The 18,110-nt window shown below is 41.0% G+C and overlaps 1 protein-coding gene across 1 annotated transcript in view; it reads left to right on the forward strand.

Annotated features, from left to right (window-relative positions):
- Positions 1-18,110, forward strand: part of LOC122808569 (alanine--tRNA ligase, cytoplasmic-like) — a 190,747-nt gene that overhangs the window by 109,702 nt on the left and 62,935 nt on the right. The window lies entirely within an intron of this gene.

Consider the following 18,110-nt stretch of genomic DNA (forward strand, 5'->3'; position numbering starts at 1 on the left):
GGGAAGATCTAGACGTGGTAGGGGCAGAGCTCAGGGCTCTTTCAGACCTAGAACAGGGAGTTCACCTGCACAGTCTTCGGGTGAGGGCAGGGGCCAGTCCTTTCATAAACAGGCCCAATGACCTACCTTTTCAGCTGCCAGAGCCTTCTTGTCTGGCAGCACCTTTGGGAGGAAGGTTGGCACTCTTCAAAGAAAATTGGAGTTTAATTACCCAGGACAGATGGGTATTGGATATCATACATCAAGGTTACAAGTTTTATTTCCATACTTTGCCTCCTTTCAAAGGCATGCCAGACGTTCCTCCTCAGCAAAGAATAGAGGCTCACAAATAAATTTCTCTGCTGCTTCAAATAGGGGCCATACAGCCGGTCCCTCTGCCAGAAGTGGGCCTAGGATTTTATTCTCGCCTGTTCCTAGTACCAAAGAAGGGGAACACGTGGAGACCAATTTTGGATTTATCTATCCTCAACACTTATCTGGACATTCCCAAGTTCAAAATGTTGACGTTACAACAGCTTTTACCTCTGCTGGGCAAAGATCACTGGATGGTGACTCTGGATCTCAAGGAGGCTTACCTTCATGTTCCTATCAGGCTAAGTTGCAGGAAGTATCTGCCGAGCTGGGACTTCTCATTATCAGTTCTCTGCATTGCCCTTTGGCTTATCTACTGCCCAGAGTGTTCACGAAGGTTCTGGCTCCAGTGATAGCTTTCTTCAGGTTAAAAGGAATACAGATCTATCCTTATTTGGACGATTGCCTGATTCTGGCCCAAGGAAGGGACGAACTTCTTCATCATTTGCAATATGTGATAGCAGTGCTAAGATGCCTGGGGTATTCTGTGAACGAAATAAAGTCCAGTCTAGTACCCTCTCAGGACATGTGCTTTCTGGGTGTGAGACTGAATACAGCATCCCAGATGGCCTTTTGACCCCAGACAAACAAAAGAATCTTTCCTTTACTTCCATCAATTGTCTCATCAGTCCAGGCTGACTGCAAGGACAGTCCTTCAAGCCTTGGGGTTCATGGCATCTTGTATTCTGGTGCTTCCCAATGCCAAACTGCATATGAGGAAGCTACAATGGTATCTCAAAAATGTATGGACACAGCACTGCCAAGATATGGACACTGTCATTCAGATAATACCTTGCATTCAAAAGGAATTTTTGTGGTGGGCTCAGGAATGTCACCTAAACAAGGGACTCTCTGTGACCCGGCCAGAGGCGAGTCAGATTCTAACGACAGATGCCTCAGACAAAGCTTGGGGAGCTCATCTAAATGGAAAGTGGATACAAGACACGTGGCCTGCCAGACTACAACATCTACATATCAACTTGAAGGAGATGTTAGCAGTCCAATTTGCATTGATAGCTTTCAAGGATTTACTTCTTCCAGGGAAGGTGTTGATTCTAACAGACAACACAACTGTCATGTGGTACATCAACAAGCAAGGGGGAACATATTCTTATCCTCTATGCAGACAAGCAATGATTTTGTGGGAGACTGCTCTCAGTTTACAGCTAAATCTTCAGGCAAGGTTTCTGCCAGGAGCACAGAACTCCTTAGCAGATGTGTTGAGCAGACGAATTATGGATCCCCACGAGTGGAAATTGGATCCTCATGTATTTCAGAAATTGACAGTGTCATGGGGAACTCCAGACATAGATCTGTTCGCTTCTCCACTAAACTACCAGCTGCCAAAGTTTTGCACAAAAGGTTTCATCCCACAGCTTGGAAAGTGGATGCTCTTTCTTTCAATTGGAGCAATCTTCATGTGTATGCCTTTCCACCTCTGCCTCTCCTCCCAAAGGTACTCCTAAAGGTCAGACAGGACAAGCCAAAGATGATTTTAATAGCTCCAGATTGGCCTCGACAGCACTGGTACCCATTACTGAGAAGTCTGGCAGGAGCCTCCATGGCCTTTGCCTTGATTCCACACCTGCTGTCTCAGGAGAACAGTCATTTGCTCAATGTCAAACTTCACTCTCTTCACCTAACAGCCTGGCATATTCTGTTTTAAACCCTGGAGGGTCTCAGCTTCCACAGCAAGTTTTGAATGTTATTTTGGAGGCCAGAAGGCCTAGTACAAGGAAAGTGTACGCAGATAAATGGAAGAGATTTTTATTTTGGAGTGCAGCAAAGGAATTTGATGTTTCTAAGCCTAATTTAAGTGTGGCTCTTCAATATCTTGCTGAGTTACTGGACAAGGGTTTGTCCTTCTCTTCTATTAAGGTTCATGCTGCAGCAATTTCTGCTCACTATGACTGTGACCCACCATTGTTTTCTCATCCTTTGTTTAAGCAATTCCTTAGAGGGCAAAGAATATAAGACCCCACGACAGCTCCTACTCCTGCTTGGGATCTCAATTTTGTGTTGGAGAAACTCACTCTACAACCTTTTGAGCCTGCAGCTACTGCCGAGTTGAAATATTTATCATGGAAGACTGCTTTTTGTTGGCCATTACCTCTGCAGAAAGGGTTTCTGAATTACAGGCCCTTATGGCGGTTGAGCCTTTCTTAATTTTCCATAAGGATAGGGTATCTTTACGCACTAATCCTTCCTTTATGCCTAAAGTGGTTTCTAGTGTGGCTTTAAACCAAACTATTCATTTGCCTACTTTTATGCAAACCCCAAAATAAAGGGGAAAAGATTTTGCACACCTTGGATATACACAGGCAGTTGCGATATTATTTAAGCAGAACTAAAGGGTTCAGGCAGTCTCAGCAGTTATTTGTTTCATTTGCTTTGGGTTCTCAGGGCAAGCCTGTGTCAAAACAAACTATTTCAAGTGGATTGGGTTTTGTATTGCTTTCTGTTATTCCCATCATGGTAAGGAGATTCCAGCTGGGATTAGGCCTCATTCCACTAGGGCTACTGCCACTTCTACAGCTTTTTAAGGGGGGTGGCTACTAAAGATATTTTGGAGGCAGCTACTTGGAGTTCAGTGCATACTTTCTCTAAGCATTACCACCTTCCACTTTACTCTAAATCTAGGGCTGGTTTTGCCACTGCAATTTTACAGGGCATTTTGGCAGCTCCTACTGCTTTATAGTTTTGCCATCCTCCCTTACCTCTGCTTTGGGATTCTACCCAAGTGTAAGGACTGCAGCAATGTGAGATGAAGAACATAGTACAGTTTTGTACCTACCATAAATGTAGATGTTCAAGATCCACATTGCTGCAGTCCAATTACTCCCTCCTTCCCTCTGTAGTTAGAGGCGGTTGTGTGGTTTGGGTTGTGAATATTGTGGATATTGTATATATTGTACATATGATTAGTGCAAGGGTGGTTGGTTGTTTTTGCTGTCTTTTGGTTTTGACCTTTCTGTTTCGGGTCTTCTGACATCTGGGGCAAGAAAAGACTGAGGATATGACGTCGGTCATGCGCATTTGTACCCTGACGTCCTGATGTCAGTCTTAAGCGCCTTGACCGACGTCAGCCTAATACTTTGATATTCGGGCCGACCGAGGACAGCGGACTACCCAAGTGTAAGGACTGCAGCAATGTGGATCTTCGAACATCTACATTTATGGTAGGTACAAAACTGTACTTTACACATGCCTGGCTGGAAATGGGTATGTGCCTTCAAAGTATCTACAGGAAAGTCCCCAAGAATAGATGGCATTCCTGTGGAAGTTTGGAAGCTAGGAGGGGAAAAAAACAAAAGATCTGGAAGGTTTTGTTTAACAGTATTTTAAGAGGAGAAGTACCAACATCCTGGATAAAAGCAGTGGTAGCTCTAATACCTAAAGAGGGTAAAGATCCATCAGACCCAGCTACGTACAGGCCCATGTCAGTACTAAACCATGGTTATAAAGTGTTCATAGAATGACAAAAATAATGCCAAAATTGAAAGATATGGATCAGTGTGGTTTTGTGGAGGGGAGGCAAACATTTGATAATATTAACAGAACATTGATGATCCAGAAGGATGCAGAATGTAAGAAAGTACTATTGTTGTTGGTGGGTCTTGATGCAGAGAAAGCATTTGACAGGGTAAACTGGGACTTTATGAGCAAGGCAATGGAAGCATTTGCATTTCCTGAAAAAAATCATAAGGTTGATTTAGGATACATGAGGGATCAGAGGTGAAAATTAAAGTGGGTGGGGTCCTCTCTGATTTCTGCTTGAGCAGAGGAACCAGGCAGGGGTGTACTCGTTCCTCTTTATTTGCATTATATTTAGAACCACTGACAAAGGGAATAAGGGACTCAGAAATTCAAGGATATTATTGGTATGGTAGTCCAGAAAAGCTGGCTCTATTTGCAGATGATATTGTTTTATACCTGACAAAACCTGAAGGAATTACAGTGTTGTGGAACATTTTGAGACCGTTTCAAATCTTTGCGAGATATATACCCACACATGAATTGGTTCATCACTATCTGTATTTAAGGGGGACATGATAAAATGAAATATTTAGGAGTATGTATTAAAAATGATTCTGGTGTGGCAGCTAAAGAGACTAACACAAGGTAATACAAAAACTGAGAAAATGGAAACTTTGTTATATGGATAGTAAGATACAAGCAGTCAAAATGTTTAATCCTTTTAGTCATACACGTCAGGCATATTTTTATCAAACAGAGGAGAAGTTGTAGTTGGCAATTAATAAAGAGATGAAGGACTTTATCTGGGAGGGGACGATGGTAAGAGTCAAGTGGGATAAACTGATTCTTCAAGTAGAATAGGACTGATTAGGATTACCTGATTTGAAGGGGTATTTCAGAGCTACACAGTTAAGGCTCCTATACATAACACAAGCAGAAAACTATATTTCAAAGTGTAAAGGGATGATGATGAAATGGGGGAAGCTCAAGAAACGAGAGACTAGGATTTTGGATGCAGATCTTTAAGGAGAATAACAATAATCGTACAGAATATTATATCCATAAAGTAACATGAAATACCCCAAGAACTAAGCCAACAATGGACTGGGGAAAGGAGATTCTGCCAATAGGGATGATTGCAATTAGGGATATAGACAATAGACAGCAGGGGATGTAATTTATTGGAAAAAACTGGCAAAGGAACCAAGGTATTGGGAGCAAATAACTAGAGAGAGAAAGGTAATAGTATGGGAAGAGGCCAAACATTTATTTAGACTTCAGTTAGAGATTGCCTTCCCTATCGAGGATTGATATTAGAATATAGGCAAAGAGAAAGGAATGGGGGTTCCTAAGCGAAAGACCAGCACTGCTAGAGTTTTTAGTAGAGTCTAGAACAGAAGCTGCCATTATAAAAGTAATAATTAGTACAGCATACAAAATGTTGCATAGGAATCAGTCAGAGGAGGTTATAAAGGATTGGGAGGAAAGAGTGGATAAGCAGTCCACAGCAAAATAATGGAAGGATGCATGTATGTCTCCCAAATATGCAATAAAATCTAGAAAAATTAGGATTTTTGCTTGGAAGTGTTTACATGGGTATTGTTATACCCCAAGACGAGTCCAGAGAATTTTTCCTTGGGTAGATGGCAAATGCTGGAGGTGTGGTGAGGAAGAAAGTGGTACTTGAACATATCTTCTGGAAGTGGGGTTGGTGGACTTTGAGTCCCTGCAAGATGCACTGTCGGAGATGGTGGGTGGGCAGATTGGTGTGATGAGGGAAATGATTTTTCTGAGCTGTGATACAGATTTGGAATTTCTTAGACATGGTAAGGACTTGCTGTGTCTTAATTATGGTGGCTGCTGAAAGTGCAATTACTAGAAAATGGAAATCAAAATCTAAACCAACTATATTAGAAATGGTGAGTATAGTAACCGAGATAAAACAACTGGAATTGAGATCTTTAGAAACGGGTAGGAGCAAACTACATAAGAAAAAATGGGAATTGTGGGAACAGTGCATACAGAGGAGGAATGAGGTTTAAAGAAGGCAGGACTTAAATGAGCTCTGTAATGTCTGAATGAAAATAATTGGGTAGGTTATAAGTGATGTATAATGCTTACAAGTTGGAGTCTGTCAGTATGGTTTCTGATGTAAAATACTTGCAACTAGAATTATGTTGGTGTGGTTTGTTTTCATTTATATGTTGTATAATTGCTTATGTTGTAAGTGATGGTTGAATAAAGATGTTCCTTTAAAAAAGGGGGGCAGGAACTCTATAATTTACGTAATGTTGCTTAGGTTATATGGTGTATAGCAGTATATGTTAAGTATAATATTTAATACAGTTTGATTACTTTTGTATAAATGTAAGTTTGTCTGTGTTACAAATGATAATTCAGTAAAGGTGCTAAAAATTATATATATATATATATATATATATATATATATTTTTTTTTTTTTTTATGGGTCCACTTTGTAATTTCGAAAGCCCAGAATCTCAACTTTCAAAATACCGATCCCAGAAAGTCGAGATTTTGAAATCTCAAAATTGCAAAGTAAAAAAAAACAAAGACTAAAAACTTTTTTTTTACAAGGGGGCAAGCCCCCCTGCACCCCCCACACCCCCTCCAACTTAAATATATAAGGCATAACAACGTACCCAACACTCTAGTCATAGGTGACTCTATAGTCAGGCACACTGATGCTCCACTCACCAGGCTAAACAAGGAGAAAGTTACTGTCAGCTGCCTGTCGGGTGCCAGGATCCACCACATAATGCATGCACTCAGGTCACTCCACAGCAAGTACAAATATGACTCTATCATTGTCCATGTTGGTGTGAATGACCTGAGGTGTACCTCCTTGGACTACATGAAAAGAGACTTGGAGGAGCTGTCCGATCTTGTAGCCCAGGCAGATATGACCCTAGCCCTGAGTAGCATCCTGCCATCACCCAGAATGATACCACAGTACAAGGACAAAATGATTTGACTTCAACAATTGGCTAAGCTTCTGGCGTCATTCTAAGGGGATCAAGTATCTGTCTGCCTGGGATGACATGATCGACAGACCACAATGATTTGCCAGAGGTGGCCTGCATCTGGATTACGGATACTGGCTAAGGCTCTTGCCACCCCTATAGTGCCTTTTTTAGGCAAGGTTCAAATGACAAATTCACCACCGTAGCAGGTAAAAGCAAGCAAAATCTGAGGGTAATGCTAATCAATTCTAGAAGTCTAAACCTCAAAATTCACTCACTCGAGGCACTCCTTAAAATGGAGAACATCGACATCTGTGCAGTGACAGAGACCTGGCTCAAGGCTCCAGAGAGCACCCCTGCATTACCAGGCTATAATTCATACCACACCTTTCGGCCACCTAACCTGGACCGAAACACTAAAGGCGGAGGCGTGTCCATATTCATTAAGGATATCCATACCTCCAGGCTAGTTGCTCAGCATAATGCATCCAAGATTATCCAAGTGCAACTAACTCTGGGCAAGACGACAATCCAAATTGTAGCTTGCTACAGATCCCCCACTATGCCCCAAGATTCCCACTCCTCATTTCTTGATACACTGGGAAATATTAGGGTACAGCCTAACACCCTAATAATGCACGATTTCAACTACCCCACCATTAACTGGGAAAACTACTCCTGTACCAACTCTTTTGCTCAACATTTTCTGGAATTCATAAATTCCAACACCTTGGATCAACTTATCCACACACCCACCAGGGGCAGCAGTATCCTAGACCTGGTCATTACCAACATGGGCAACCGGTGTTCCACACCAGAGGTCAATTCCTCGTTGGTCAGATCCGACCACAAGCTAATCACCCTAGACATCCACATCCCACCCCCACCGTCCATTAGGGAAACCACCGTAAAAAAATTTCTCCAAAGCCAGCTTCACACTTCTTAAGACAGACGTGGCAAACTTCCCAACACTCATGCAGACTGACAGTAGAGGTACAACTGCTGAATCCAACACAGATACACTTTATAAGCACTTACACGAGTGCATGGATCGTGCAATCCCTAACAGAACTAAAATGCTATCCTCCGAAAAAAGGAAACCAATCTGGTGGTCCCATGCCATAAACAAACTCTACAGTAGAAGAAAGAAACTGTTGCAAAAAAAAAAAGGGTAAAATCCCATGACTGGTGGAACTCCCTGGCCAGCCTCAGTAAGAAGCTGAGATCCCTCATAAAATCCTCCAAAGCTAGTTATGAAAACAAAATCGCCACTGATTTCTAAAGACAACCACAAAGCATTCTATAGCTATGTCAAGAATATCAATGGCAATATTCAGATCTGCTTTGAGTTGCAATACAGTGGCACTAAATATGCAGAACCAACTGATATTGCCAACATCCTGGCAGATGGGTTCAGTGCTAACTTTACCCCCCACCCCCTCAAGGGCCCATCTCTCTACCGGAAGAATGCAAAGTTCCTGTAATCATGGCTGCACAGGTTAAAAAACACACTCTCCAAAGCCAAGAATACAGCATCCATGGGACCTGACAACATCCCAGGCTGCGTTCTACATGAGCTACAGAACGAACTGGCATCCCACCTAAGTACCATGTTCAATCATAGCCTTACCTCAGGCTTTGTGCCCACTGAATGGCGCACAGCGACTGTTATCCCACTCCACAAAGGGGGGGAGCCACCACGGACAGACCCCAGGAACTACTGCCCCATTAGTCTGACGAGCCTGGTCTGTAAGGCTATTGAACGTATCATCGTGGAACTTATAAACAATGACATTGGTAATCTCCAAACTCTGGACCCCACCCCGTTCAGGTTTGTAAAAGGCAGATCAGGTCTCCTAAACCTGATAGACTTCTTTGAAGCGGTCACCAAAGCCGTAGATGAGGGTAAGGTGGTTTACATAGATCACCATCCCTCACTCTGGAATTCTAGATAAACCCACTAAACTAGGTATAAATCCCTATGTCACAAGATGGGTTGCCAACTGGCTCACTGACGGAACCCACACTGTGAAAGTAGCAGACTCCAAATCCGACTTCATACCAGTGACAAGTGGAGTACCACAGGGTTCAGTCCTGGGTCCTCTCCTGTTAGCCTGTACTTCAGAGAAGTAGATACCTAACACACAAGATCTTTGGCTAATGAAGTTCGCAGATGACTGCAAACTAGGAGCCATAATCGAAACTCCTAATGATGTGGATATCCTACAAAAGGTCCTCACTGATTCATATGCCTGGTGTCAAAGCCATGGCCTCAAGCTCGATGCCAAAGAGTGCATTGTCGTCTCTTTTGGTTAAAACTCTGTACCCATGAACTACCACATAGATGGTAGTCTACTTAACACCAAAAGTGTGATAAGAGACCTTGGGACAGAGGTAGACAGCAGTCTCTCCTTTGATAATCACATCACCACAGTAGTCATGAAATCCTTCTACATTGCACACCTCATCACAAAATGTTTCTCATCCAGGAAAAAAGAGGTCATTATTCCCCTCTACTCGTCACTCATTAGACCCATTATAGAATACAGTGCCCCTTTTGGTATGTACCTCACAAAACCTCTAAACAACTGGAAAGGCCGCAGAAGTGCCTCACGAAGAGGATTACCAGCCTCAAACAGATGCCCTGTGCAGATCATCTCAAAAAACTCCAGCTTTACTCCATCGCATATCGCCTACTCAGAGGCGATCTCTGCCTAACATACAAAGCTACGTTGGACATGCTCCACTTAAAGAAATCCCAGTCCATGTGAGCTACACACTCTAGTGACCTAAACCTTGTCCCCACAATAAACAGAACATGCTGGAGGGATATATTCCTGTCCCAGAGACTTCCCATACTCTGGAACAAACTACCTATCTATATCAAACAAAGTTCCTCATTAGCACTCTTCAAGAAAAATCTTGCTTGGATGGGAGATAGGAAATTCACCCCAGGGATCACTTCTGTGGCTCTGCTCAACAGGGGCACAGGAAAATAATTTTCTTGGGTGGCGAAAACCAGGGTACCTTTTTGGCTAGGCTTATAGGGCCAATAGCCTTGTACCTACCTATGAACCTATATACCATCTCCGAGATCGCTCTACATTGGAGAGAATGGTAAGCATTACCATTGTCTTCACTGTAGCGTGATCTCGGAGATGGTATATTTAAGTTGCAGGGGGTGTATGGGGGCTTGCCCCCCCCTTGCAAAAACGTGTTTTTTTTTTTTTTTTTGCATCACTTTGTAGTTTTGAGATTCCAAAATCTCGGTTTTAAGTTCGATGTATCAAAACTCGAGATATGTATCTCGCTCACTCGCTCACTCGCTCGCTCACTCACTCACTCACTCACTCACACACACACACACACACACACACACACAGTGGAGAGGTCTGTGCTTGGATATTGCTTTCCCTAATATTTCACTCCTCCCACTGAACATAATTCTGCATTGTTCCCACATTCCATTTATTTCTGTGTAGTTTGTGACTTCCCTTTTGTAAAGATACTACCTCCAACTCTTATGTCCTTTGCAAAAGCAGTAATGCTGTTATGATTGGTACAGAACTTGAGTTCCTTTTTCTAGTAATTGTTTGTTTTTTATTAATTTGCACTTAGTAGGGCCTTACACTGTTTTGACAATTCAGTTTCTGTATCCTACCTCAAAAGAATAATTTCCTTAGGATAATTTGCTTTCTTAGCATTTCTGACAAAGTACCCTGTACCAACTTATTGCATTCTCCCCACCACCAAAGAAACAACTATGCTAAGTTCCCCTCCTTTTCCCATCACACCTTCATCAGTTGCCTGCCTGTGGAGAAAGTTTTTCTTTGAAGTATACTGTTGGTCTGAAGGTACCTAAGCAAACACTTACATGCAAAAATTCCAAAGCTTCTACATTTTGTCATTTACTTGGGAAGCATGCAGATATCCTGACATTGCTTTTCTTTGTATGCTGTCATTACTATGCTCGTGAAATCCCAGCTGACTCGATTGTTTTCACTGTCAAAACTTGTCAAAAACAGAAGGGCCTTCTTGTATTGTGCTTCCGTTTTTATCATCCCCATCTTGTTAATGTTATCAAACATTTGCCTCCCCTCCATCAAACCACACTGAACCATGTCAGTCAATGTTTGCAACAACGTAGCCATTCTTTTGGATAATATAGACATAATTGCCTTATAATTCTGTGGTTGCAAAATTGACATTTATCTATATGAAGTTGGGTTTAAAGAGTCTTTGCCTTCTTTGGGTAGTACGACCATCAGAGCTTTCTTCCAATGCATGTGCCGTCCCTTCTTTTAAAATGTTGTTAAACTAACCCTTCCAGATACTTTATTAGTTTCTTCCTGCCAACTCTCAAACCTTCACAGGAATACTATTTATTCCTAGAGACTTGTTTGATTTACATCACCATTGTTATTTCATCCCCTCCTGACTTAAACTATTGGTTTGTGAGCCTCATCTTCCTCTAACCTTGACATATCTTAAGTTTTCCATAAATATTTCCTTTTTGGTTTCGCCATGCCTCTGCTGTATACAGATTTTTGTAGAATTTCCAAAATGGCCCGTAATACTTTTATGTATAGGGTCTACGGTTATTTTTTAGTCCTAGGGGTGTTGCCAAATTCGAGGAGTCTGTCTTTTTGTACCAGTAGTTTTTGTGCTCTGTAGTTGTCAAGACATTCTTAAACTTTCCAAATACATGCATATTCTCCAAATATTCCCTTATTTTCCCTTTAGCACTCAACAAGTCCTCCTTTTCTTGTTTTGCAAGATTCATTGTCTGCATTACTTTAACTTACAATAATCCCCGTAAATAACTCATATTTATTGCTGTATTATTTAAATTCTGTTTTCATGTTGTCCTACTACTCTGCTATCCCTTCTGAAGAAATTTGTGTCTTCTCACAACTTTTGAATCGTTTCAACTAGTGTCTCCTGTTTTACTTAAGTTCCCTGAATCTTTATCTTGGTCTTTATTGGTGCATGGTCTATAAAAGTTAATTGTCTGTGTTTCTGAGTTTTTAATTAAATACCTATACTGCTGTGAAATACAATGTATGTCCAGTGTAATCCAGTTATTGTGCTTTGAAATAGAGCGAAAAGGATTTGTTTAGATAATCTCTCTCAGATCTGCTAGCTAAAGTGATTTTTTTTTCTGATGGCCTTCCTACAGGAGGAATAGAAAAGCCTTTTTCAAGTTCAAGAAATTCAATTAAGAAAGCGTCTTTATTCCTTGCGCAGGGAGGGCATCATAAAGAGAGTCACTAAATCTGCTAGCTAAAATGATTTTATCTGAAGTAATCCTTTATATTCTTTCTTGTTAGTCCTATCATACTCTATGTCATGGGTGGGATGAGAGACCTGACTCAAGCTTTCTGGATTACATTTATTTAGTTTTTGTGCTTTGGGAAAAATGTCTGTAAACTGAGTTTGGGTCCCTGCTAGTAATTTCACATTTTCTATTTCAAATATTCTCTTACAATAATACATTTTTAAATGTATTATATTTTCTATTCTAGGTCCCCCAGTACATCTTCACTATTGCATATATGGTTAGAGTCCCTAACCATGAATTCTCATTAATATTATTCACTGCTGGACGATAATTACTTCTCCCATAATTTTCTTTAACTTTTTAGTATTCGTTTAAGGTGGAATGTAAATGTATGCCTAAGTAATCTTCCTTCTCTGCCAATAACCCCTTATTACGAAAAATCTAGCATTTTGTCTTTCTTCTCCGCCCCTCTCAGAATTGGTATTATTACACCCCCCCCAAGTTTCCTTTATTTCTGATATTCTTTTCAATAAATAACCATTCTGAAATCCTTTCATTGCCAAAATTTGCATGCTCATTTCCATCTGTGTGTGTGTCTTGTGTAATATTACTACTTGTAACCTACATTTCTTAATATGAATTCAGTTTCTGATTCCTGTCCATACATACAATGCCATGCCTTTCACAAAGTGACAAGTCAGTCATTCTGATAATATGCTATTTCTTTCACATGTTCTACACAACAGTATTTTGCATGTATGCTTCCAACGGGCAGCTTACAGGTACACATTTTGTGTTTGTCAGGGTGATCTTTTATACAGTTGCAGCTTCACATGTCATTTTTGACCAGTGTCACGTATTCCCATACCTTCAATAAAAACAGTCAAACAGAAATCTATGTACATTTTAGTTTTTAAGTTCCAAACATCTTTTAATTTGCTGCAAATACACAACTATATTAATTTTCCAAAAAATGAAGTTGTCCCTCCAGATACTTGCAGATGCCCAAACAGACAGTTATAGCCCCAGGCTTTACCATTTCTAAAGTTAGGATTAACCATGCTGAAAAGCATGTTTAGTGTCTGTGTTCTTTATTGTAACCACTGACTTCCCTCCCAGATGTCAAAAACAACTTGCATACTAGCCATAAGAAAGAGTGGCCTGGCTACCATTAAATTAATAGATTTTTGCATTTCTTTGGTTTTATATTGGTGACTGATACTCCTCAGCATGCACCATTCCCTTCAGTATATAGACTAATTTGATTTCTAACTAAACTGCTTGTTCCTTCTCTTTTTAAGTACTATTTTTACTGTTTCCCATGCAGATGCCTTGGAGTTAATGGTTCATTCGTTTACTGATAAATTGTCTACATTTGCAAAGTTCTGCTGGTAGATTAAAAAAGAGACTTAACTCATGCTTTTGCAGTTACATGACTTAGTTTTCCGTTATTTGAGGCGAGTTGTCACTTTTACATGGACTTTAGTCTACACTTCCACCTGTATACGTAACACCAGGAACCACCTTAATTTAATACTTTACACATATATGCAGTTCACTTTGTCCTCTTTTCCTTTGCAGCTCAAGATCACAGCATTATACTGCTTATATCTAGCCTTTTATCTTGTTACAGTATAAACTCCAGATACTATCATTGGCGTTAACTTCAGTCCCTTGTGTAAGATTCTCCACCCATCTCACATGTAAAGTACCTCTGCATACTGTACAGAATTACTTGACAGTGTAACATGCACTTGATTTAAAGAAATTTATTATACACATTAAAGAAGAAAAAAACATTTTTACTTGCAGTTACATCTTCAGTTCTGTCGTTATCCTTGCAAACATTGACGAAATAAGATTATGCTTTAGAGTCCTACCAGTTTTTCACAGTCTGCAAACTTCCAGTGTTTTTTTTTCCCTTTCCACTTCTTGCCAAACCACAGTTCTTATATACAAACTGCTAGTTATGGAAATGACACAAGTCCATCAGTGTGTACCTTACTTTCATATTCTTGCTGGCCTCCTTCATTATCGTGACCACCAAACACTGTTGTCTGGTTCAGTCCCTAGTTACTCCTGTTTTTTCCTAGTCTACTTCTGAGCTTTTTTCTCTTTCTCAATAATTTTCTTTTGGAACACTAGAAAATGTTTTACTTGCAAGTTCTTTCTGTGACTTGCACCATTATTGGAAGAATGAAAAGCAGAATCCCCATCAAATTCTTAGCTTATTATTTCTGGGTAAACTTTATTTCCTCCTCCACGTGTTCTGTTTCCAAAAATGTCTTTGAGTCTTCAGCAAACATACACAACACACACGTTGTTTTTTGTGTGTATGCATTCTTCTCCCCATATTTTTTCCACACACATTTACCCCCCCGTGTGTGTGTGAATATTGCACCTGTCTTTTGACATCCTTTTTTTGCATGTATAAGATCACTTTACGTCTTTCTGGTGTAGTCTGAATAATCTTTTCCAGGAACACACTTTGGTGTATCCAGTTGATAATACTTTATCATTCTGCCACAGATTTGTCAGGAATAGCTGCTTCTGCTATTACTGCATCTTCACTACCACAGATCTTGGCTTCTCACGACCCATATTTGCAGCGTACACTCTGTGTCCTCTTCAGTTAACAAATCCTACTGTGGAATGCCAGTCCAGTTGCATTAAATTTATGAAAAGGCAAAGAAGTAATCTGTTCGGTCTAGTTTCTCTGTTAGAGCAGAAAATCTTCGGTTTTGTCTGTGTGCTTGTGTTCTAGCTGTACTGTTTGTTGAAGCATTTCTTTAGAAGTCTTGTATTCCACCAGCCCTTCATTTCCATCTCTGATTTCTGCTGTTTTATCAGCTCATCTGAATAATTACTTAAAACTTCATTCCACACTTTTATTTGACTGTATCCAGGCAGTGTATTGACTAACCAGTAACTGAATTTTGTCCAGATAAACTGCCTTTGCTGGCTGTTTTTTTTCTAAAGTTTCTCACACTGGAAGAGTGCTAATCAACTGCCTTGTGTATAATCTTTAATTTATCCCCCCCCCCCCCACCTCCTGGAGAAAGAGCTATATACTTTGTTTTTTGGTTGAATAGAATTGACAATATTACTTTAGATACAAAAGTTATGCACTTCAACATACCAACCCTTTCCCAATACCTTTTATTATTTTTTTCTGTTTATCCTTAAGTTCTGATCATTGACCTCCTCCTGGTCGGTTGTCCTATTTATTTCCCATCATTTGGGTGAGGTTACTTGGGAGGGCTATCGTTTCAGACAGATTTCAGGAATGGTTTCAGATTTTTGCTATTTTTTACAGCGGTATGCTACATAAGCAGTTAATGAAGTGGTGAGGAGGGACATTTAATGGGTTGACTTTCGCAAAGTGCAATCTCTCACAGCGGCCCTGCCCCTTCCGTCAAAGCATGAGTGGTAGTTTTTCTGGCTGCCAGTGGGAGATCTCATTTCCTAGTGAGCCCACATGTGTAACAACCCCACCTGTGGAAAATGTGAGAAGGCCATGTGCCTTCACTCTTGCTCCTACCTGCCTAGGTCCTGGAGTGCTGGAGCTGCTAATAGAACCCTGTTGCCTGGGATGTAGTCAGTGCTTAATTGCTCTACACCATGGAGTCAGGCGCTGCCTGGGTGTTTTGAGGGATGGGAGAGGACTGTACTTGTTTACGTTGTTGAATAACTGCTTTATAGTTTTGTTTGCTTCTGAGCAGCAATTTGGACACAGTTGAGTACAGAACACTTTGGGACTGGGGGGGGTGGTGAATTGGAGTTTGTGGGTAAACTATTGGTGCTGAATCTGATTTGAGTCTGTGGCTACAGTCTTTTGGTTGAGGAAGATGAGTAAGGTCACCCAGATCTTACCAGTATGGTAAGTGTGTAACTTTTTGTGTTTTAAGTTTTTGTATGTTGTTGTCGTTTGTCTTTCGGCTTTTCCTGGTTAGGGGTCGCCACAGCGGAACTCCGGTCCACTAATGATTGGCCGTAGATTTTTACAGTGCCGAGTTGCCAGCTTGACGCCCGCCCATTCACGCATGTCTTTCCGAACGCCACTCGACCATGGGGAGGACATGCAGACTCCACACAGAAGGCACTCCCCGCACTCCAGCCGAGAATCAAACGTGAGAACCTCTTGCTGTGAGGCAACAACGCTACCGCTGCACCACTGCGGATACTTATGTAAATTCCATAGGTGCAAAGATCTGAAATACTACTTCTGTACCATCAGTCTGTAAATGTTTCCAAAATGTATTAAATAGTACTGTATTAAAACTGTAGACACTGCAGTTCCTGTGTTGTCACTAATATTTTGTCTGTCTTGAAATGCTTGTCTGGGGCTTCTCCGTGCATTGGTTCTTGACTGCTGTACTTTATGATAAGCAGACACTAGTTATGTATGTGTATACTATAATGGGGTAGCTTTGTCTTTTATTGTGTAATATGAGTGTGACATCCTTGCTTTAGTTTAACTTTGGGTATTTGTCAGTACTGTTGCAGATAGTAAAGAATATGAAATATGCATTTCTTGTAGTACTTTCTTTTTCCTTGAAAGTATTGTGACAGTTACGTTTCAGCACTGGATTTTTCTAGTACTGAGCTCTGACCTGCAGCAGAGCTCAAACAAGGACCGTCTTGCATGTTCCTTCCCTTGCAGAATAGGCATACCCATTATTTCTACCTGCACCATCATACATCTGAGCTGCTATTAGCAGGGCCTTGGCTGTAATTGGTGGCTTTATCTCTGTACACCACTAGTGTAGGCTCCTTGTAATGTTTTTCACTGACTTTGAAAGAAAGGCAACTGTAAATTTGGAGCAAAGGAAATTAATTTCTCATTGAAAAAAAGGTTTTGGACAGTAACCTTGTTATAATGGTGATATAGTGCATTCAGTTTATACAAGTTGATTTTCAACACCTGTAGAGTGGAAAGTTGTCACATGGCAACCCAGTACAACGCCCCTTTGGGTATGTACCTCACAAGACCTCTACAACAACTGGGAAGGCCACAGAAATACCTCACAAAGAGGATTACCAGCCTCAAACAGATGCCCTATGCAGACCGTCTCAAAAAACTCCATCTTTACTCCGTCGCATATCACCTACTCAGAGGTGATCTCTGCCTAACATACAAAGCTATGTCAAACATGCTCTAGGGACCTAAACCTTGTCACCACAATAAACAGAACATGCCGGAGGGATAGATTCCTGTCCCAGAGACTTCCCATACTCTGGAATAAACTACCTGTCTATATCAAACAAAGCTCCTCATTAGCACTCTTCAAGAAAAATCTTAATGATTGGATGGGAAATAGGAAATTCACCCCGGTAATCACCTCTGTGGCTCTGCTAGACAGTAGCACAGGAAAATAATTTTCTTGGGTGGCAAAAGCCAGGGTACCTTTTTGGCTTGGCTTGTGTAGGCCCCAGGGCCGATAGCCTAGTACCTACATATGAACCATTTTCTCAGCGTTGTGGTATTTGTTATGTTGAGCAGCTTTCATAGTTTACACAGTGTGTGTGTGTGTGTGTGTGTGTGTGTGTGTGTGTGTGTGTGTGTGTGTGTGTGTGTGTGTGTGTGTGTGTGTGTGTGTGCGCGGCGGGGACAGTCCTTTGAAAGTCCTGTTACATAACGAATTAAGTTTGTTCCATGGCTGGTATGCTGCTTCACAGTTCACTTTCTCTGTCTTACCATGTTCCTGTAGCACATCACCGTCTCATTAAGCCTATGGACATTGATGAATGCTTACTCAGCAGGTGGAAGTGTTCTCTTAATGTAGTGCATTAGAACACCTGAGCAATGAGTCTGTGTACATAACTTTTGTCACATCGAAGCTAACTATGTTATGAATGCTTTTACTAGATCTGGTCATAGGACAGTTTCAGATTAGTAGTGCTGCAGTTTAGAAGATGCCCAAAGTAAATCCTTTAGCAATAAGCCTCAACTAGTTGTGTGCATCAGGGATTCACCCACAGTCGATGTGGTTTGATCATGATGGCGAGCCTCAAGAGAA

The sequence above is a fragment of the Protopterus annectens genome, chromosome 8.part0, assembly GCF_019279795.1.
Source record: "Protopterus annectens isolate FY-2018-M chromosome 8.part0, PAN1.0, whole genome shotgun sequence".
NCBI lineage: Eukaryota > Metazoa > Chordata > Ceratodontiformes > Protopteridae > Protopterus > Protopterus annectens.